Raw genomic sequence first — 6,135 nt, 5'->3', positions numbered from 1 at the left:
ATTGTGCATTTGTATTAAATTCGGATGCAATGTCTGTGTTTCATCGTCAATAAGAAGGTCCAAGGGATACAGTAAACCTGAAGTGAAGCATCAGAATCTAAAACTGGACTCACAGGAGAGGTTCAAATCATTGAAAGTTAGAGGGTCAGTCCTCTTTTACTTAAGTCGGCATTGTGCCTTTTGTATTAAATTCCGATGCAATTTCTGAGTTACATCGTCAATCAGAAGGTGCAAGTTATACAGAAAACCCGAAGTGAAGCTTCGGAATCTAAAACTGGACTCACAGGAGGGATTCAAATCATAGAAAGTGAGAGTGTCAGTCCTCTTGTACTTAAGTCGGCATTGTGCCATTTGTATTAAATTTGGGGGCAATTTCTGTGTTTCATCGTCAATAAGATGGTCCAAGATATACGGTAAACCTGAAGTGTAGCATCGGAATCTAAAACTGGACTCACAGGAGAGGTTCAAATAATAGAAAGTTTGAGTGTCACTCCTCTTGTACTTAGGTCGGTATTGTGCCATTTGTATTAAACTCGGATGCAATTTTTGTGTTTCATCGTCAATAAGATGGTCCAAGGGATACAGTAAACCTGAAGTGAAGCATCGGAATCTAAAACTGGACTCACAGGAGAGGTTCAAATCATAGAAAGTGAGAGTGTCTGTCCTCTTTTACTTAAGTAGGCATTGTGCCTTTTGAATTTAATTCAGATGCAATTTCTGTGTTTCATCGTCAATAAGAAGGTGCAAGGTATACAGTAACCCTGAAGTGAAGCATCGGAATCTAAAACTGGACTCGAGGAGATGTACAAATCATAGAAAGTTAGAGGGTCTGTCTTCTTTTACTTAAGTCGGCATTGTGCCTTTTGTATTAAATTCCGATGCAATTTCTGTGTTTCATCGTCAATAAGAAGGTGCAAGGTAAACAGTAACCCTGAAGTGAAGCATCGGAATCTAAAACTGGACTTACAGGAGAGGTTCAAATCATAGAAAGTTAGAGGGTCTGTCCTCTTTTACTTACGTCGGCATTGTGCTTTTTGTATTAAATTCGGATGCAAACTCTGTGTTTCATCGTGAATAAGAATCTCCAAGGGATACAGTAAACCTGAAGTGAAGCATCAGAATCTAAAACTGGACTCACAGGAGAGGTTCAAATCATAGAAAGTGAGAGTGTCAGTCCTCTTGTACTTAAGTCGGCATTGTGCCTTTTGTATTAAATTCGGATGCAATTTCTGTGTTTCATCGTCAATAAGAAGGTCCAAGGGATACAGTAAATCTGAAGTGATGCATCAGAATCTAAAACTGGACTCGAGGAGAGGTTCAAATCATAGAAAGTTAGAGGGTCTGTCTTCTTTTACTTAAGTCGGCATTGTGCCTTTTGTATTAAATTCCGATGCAATTTCTGTGTTTCATCGTCAATCAGAAGGTTCAAGTTATACAGAAAACCCGAAGTGAAACATCGGAATCTAAAACTGGACTCACAGGAGGGATTCAAATCATAGAAAGTTAGAGGGTCTGTCCTCTTTTACTTACGTCGGCATTGTGCTTTTTGTATTAAATTCGGATGCAAACTCTGTGTTTCATCGTGAATAAGAAGCTCCAAGGGATACAGTAAACCTGAAGTGAAGCATCGGAATCTAAAACTGGACCTACAGGAGATGTTGAAATCATAGAAGGTTAGAGTGTCAGTCCTGTTGTACTTAAGTCGGCATTGTGACTTTTGAATATAATTCCGATGCAATTTCTGTGTTTCATCGTCAATAAGACGGTCCAAGGGATACAGTAAACCTGAAGTGAAGCATCGGAATCTAAAACTGGACTCACAGGATAGGTTCAAATCATAGAAAGTGAGAGTCTCTGTCCTCTTTTACTTAAGTAGGCATTGTGCCTTTTGAATTTAATTCCGATGCAATTTCTGTGTTTCATCGTCAATAACAAGGTGCAAGGTATACAGTAACCCTGAAGTGAAGCATCGGAATCTAAAACTGGACTTACAGGAGAGGTTCAAATCATAGAAAGTTAGAGGGTCTGTCCTCTTTTACTTAAGTCGGCATTGTGCCTTTTGTATTAAATTCCGATGCAATTTTTGTGTTTCATCGTCAATCAGAAGGTGCAAGTTATACAGAAAACCCGAAGTGAAGCATCGGAATCTAAAACTGGACTCACAGGAGGGATTCAAATCATAGAACGTGAGAGTGTCAGTCCTCTTGTACTTAAGTCGGCCCTGTGCCATTTGTATTAAATTCGGATGCAATTTCAGTGTTTCATTGTCAATAAGACGGTCCAAGATATACAGTAAACTTGAAGTGAAGCATCGGAATCTAAAACTGGACTCATAGGAGAGGTTCAAATCATAGAAAGTTAGAGTGTCACTCCTCTTGTACTTAAGTCAGTATTGTGCCATTTGTATTAAACTCGGATGCAATTTCTGTGTTTCATCGACAATAAGAAAGTCCAAGGGATACAGTAAACCAGAAGTGAAGCATCGGAATCTAAAACTGGACTTTCAGGAGATGTTCAAATCATAGAAAGTTAGAATGTACGTCCTCTTGTACTTAAGTCGGCATTGAGCCTTTTGTATTAAATTCGTATACAATTTCTGTGTTTCATCGTCAATAAGAAGGTGCAAGGTATACAGGAAACCTAAAGTGAAGCATCGGAATCTAAAACTGGACTCACAGGAGAGGTACAAATAATAGAAAGTGAGAGTGTCAGTCCTCTTGTACTTAAGTCGACATTGTGCCATTTGTATTAAATTCGGATGCAATTTCTGTGTTTCATCGTTAATAAGAAAGTCGAAGGGATACAGTAAACCAGAAGTGGAGCATCGGAATCTAAAACTGGACTCACAGGAGAGGTTCAAATCATAGAAATTTAGAGTGTCACTCCTCTTGTACTTAAGTCAGTATTGTGCCATTTGTATTAAACTCGGATGCAATTTCTGTGTTTCATCGTCAATAAGAAGGTCCAAGGTATACAGTAAACCTGAAGTGAAGCATCGGAATCTAAAACTGGACTCACAGGAGAGGTTCAAATCACAGAAAGTGAGAGTGTCTGTCCTCTTTTACTTAAGTAGGCATTGTGCCTTTTGAATTTAATTCCGATGCAATTTCTGTGTTTCATCGTCAATAAGAAGGTGCAAGGTATACAGTAACCCTGAAGTGAAGCATCGGAATCTAAAACTGGTCTTACAGGAGAGGTTCAAATCATAGAAAGTGAGAGTGTCAGTCCTCTTGTACTTAAGTCGGCATTGTGCATTTGTATTAAATACGGATGCAATTTCTGTGTTTCATCGTCAATAAGAAGGTCCAAGGGATACAGTAAACCTGAAGTGAAGCATCAGAATCTAAAACTAGACTCACAGGAGAGGTTCAAATCATAGAAAGTTAGAGGGTCAGTCCTCTTTTACTTAAGACGGCATTGTGCCTTTTGTATTAAATTCCGATGCAATTTCTGTGTTACATCGTCAATCAGAAGGTGCAAGTTATACAGCAAACCCGAAGTGAAGCTTCGGAATCTAAAACTGGACTCACAGGAGGGATTCAAATCATAGAAAGTGAGAGTGTCAGTCCTCTTGTACTTAAGTCGGCATTGTGCCATTTGTATTAAATTCGGGTGCAATTTCTGTGTTTCATCGTCAATAAGAAGGTCCAAGATATACAGTAAACCTGAAGTGTAGCATCGGAACCTAAAACTGGACTCACAGGAGAGGTTCAAATAACAGAAAGTTTGAGTGTCACTCCTGTTGTACTTAAGTCGGTATTGTGCCATTTGTATTAAACTCGGATGCAATTTTTGTGTTTCATCGTCAATAAGAAGGTCCAAGATATACAGTAAACCTGAAGTGAAGCATCGGAATCTAAAACTGGACTCACAGGAGAGGTTCAAATCATAGAAAGTTAGATTGTCACTCCTCGTGTACTTAAGTCGGTATTGTGCCATTTGCATTAAACTCGGATGCAATTTCTGTGTTTCATCGACATTAAGAAAGTCCAAGGGATACAGTAAACCAGAAGTGAAGCATCGGAATCTAAAACTGGACTCTCAGGAGAGGTTAAAATCATAGAAAGTTAGAATGTCGGTACTCTTGTACTTAAGTCGGCATTGTGCCTTTTGTATTAAATTCGGATACAATTTCTGTGTTTCATCGTCAATAAGAAGGTGCAAGGTATACAGGAAACCTGAAGTGAAGCATCGGAATCTAAAACTGGACTCACAGGAGGGATTCAAATCATAGAAAGTGAGAGTGTCAGTCCTCCTGTACTTAAGTCGGCATTGTGCAATTTGTATTAAATTCGGATGCAATTTCTGTGTTTCATCGTCAATAAGAAGGTCCAAGATATACAGTAAACCTGAAGTGAAGCATCGGAATCTAAATCTGGACTCACAGGAGAGGTTGAAATAATAGAAAGTTTGCGTGTCACTCCTATTGTACTTAAGTCGGTATTGTGCCATTTGTATTAAACTCGGATGCAATTTTTGTATTTCATCGTCAATAAGAAGGTCCAAGATATACAGTAAACCTGAAGTGAAGCATCGGAATCTAAAACTGGACTCACAGGAGAGGTTCAAATCATAGAAAGTTAGAGTGTCACTCTTCTTGTACTTAAGTCGGTATTGTGCCATTTGTATTAAACTCGGATGCAATTTCTGTGTTTCATCGACAATAGGAAAGTCCAAGGGATACAGTAAACCAGAAGTGAAGCGTCGGATCTAAAACTGGACTGTCAGGAGAGGTTCAAATCATAGAAAGTTAGAATGTCGGTCCTCTTGTACTTAAGTCAGCATTGTGCCGTTTGTATTAAACTCGGATGCAAATACTGTGTTTCATCGACAATAAGAATGTCCAAGGGATACAGTAAACCAGAAGTGAAGCATCGGAATCTAAAACTGGACTCACAGGAGAGGTTCAAATCATAGAAAGTTAGAATGTCAGTGCCCTTGTACTTAAGACGGCATTGAGCCTTTTGTATTAAATTATTAAATTCGGATACAATTTCTGTGTTTCATCGTCATTAAGAAGGTGCAAGGTATACAGGAAACCTGAAGTGAAACATCGGAATCTAAAACTGGACTCACACGAGAGGTACAAATCATAGAAAGTGAGAGTGTCAGTCCTCTTGTACTTAAGTCGGCATTGTGCTATTTGTATTAAATTCGGATGCAATTCCTATGTTTCATAGTCGTTAAGAAGGTCCAAGGGATACACTAAACCTGAAGTGAAACATCGGTATCTAAAACTGGACTCACAGGAGAGGTTCAAATCATAGAAAGTTAGAGTGTCACTCCTCTTGTACTTAAGTCGGTATTGTGCCTTTTGGATGAAATTCGGATGCAATTTCTGTGTTTCATCGTCAATAAGAAGGTCCAAGGAACACAGTAAACCTGAAGTGAAGCATCGGAATCTTAAACTGGACTCACAGGAGAGGTTCAAATCATAGAAAGTGAGAGTGCCTGTCCTCTTTTACTTAAGTAGGCATTGTGCCTTTTGAATTTAATTCCGATGCAATTTCTGTGTTTCATCGTCAATAAGAAGGTGCAAGGTATACAGTAACCCTGAAGTGAAGCATCGAAATCTAAAACTGGACTTACAGGACAGGTTCAAATCTTAGAAAATGAGAGTGTCAGTCCTCTTGTACTTAAGTCGGCATTGTGCCTTTTCTATTAAATTCGGATGCAATTTCTGTGTTTCATCGTGAATAAGGAGGTCCAAGGGATACAGTAATCCTGAAGTGAAGCATCAGAATCTAAAACTGGACTCACACGAGAGGTTCAAATCATAGAAAGTTTGAGGTCCTGTCCTCTTTTACTTAAGTCGGCATTGTGCCTTTTGTATTAAATTCCGATGCAATTTCTGCGTTACATCGTCAATCAGAAGGTGCAAGTTATACAGAAAACCCGAAGTGAAGCTCTGGAATCTAAAACTGGACTGACAGGAGGGATTCAAATCATAGAAAGTGAGAGTGTCAGTCCTCTTGTACTTAAGTCGGCATTGTGCTATTTGTATTAAATTCGGATGCAATTCCTGTGTTTCATAGTCGTTAAGAAGGTCCAAGGGATACATTAAACCTGAAGTGAAACATCGGTATCTAAAACTGGACTCACAGGAGAGGTTCAAATCATAGAAAGTTAGAGTGT

This window comes from Schistocerca serialis, unplaced genomic scaffold, assembly GCF_023864345.2.
Source record: "Schistocerca serialis cubense isolate TAMUIC-IGC-003099 unplaced genomic scaffold, iqSchSeri2.2 HiC_scaffold_1417, whole genome shotgun sequence".
Classification (NCBI taxonomy): Eukaryota; Metazoa; Arthropoda; class Insecta; order Orthoptera; family Acrididae; genus Schistocerca; species Schistocerca serialis.
This window is presented reverse-complemented; position numbering follows the sequence as displayed.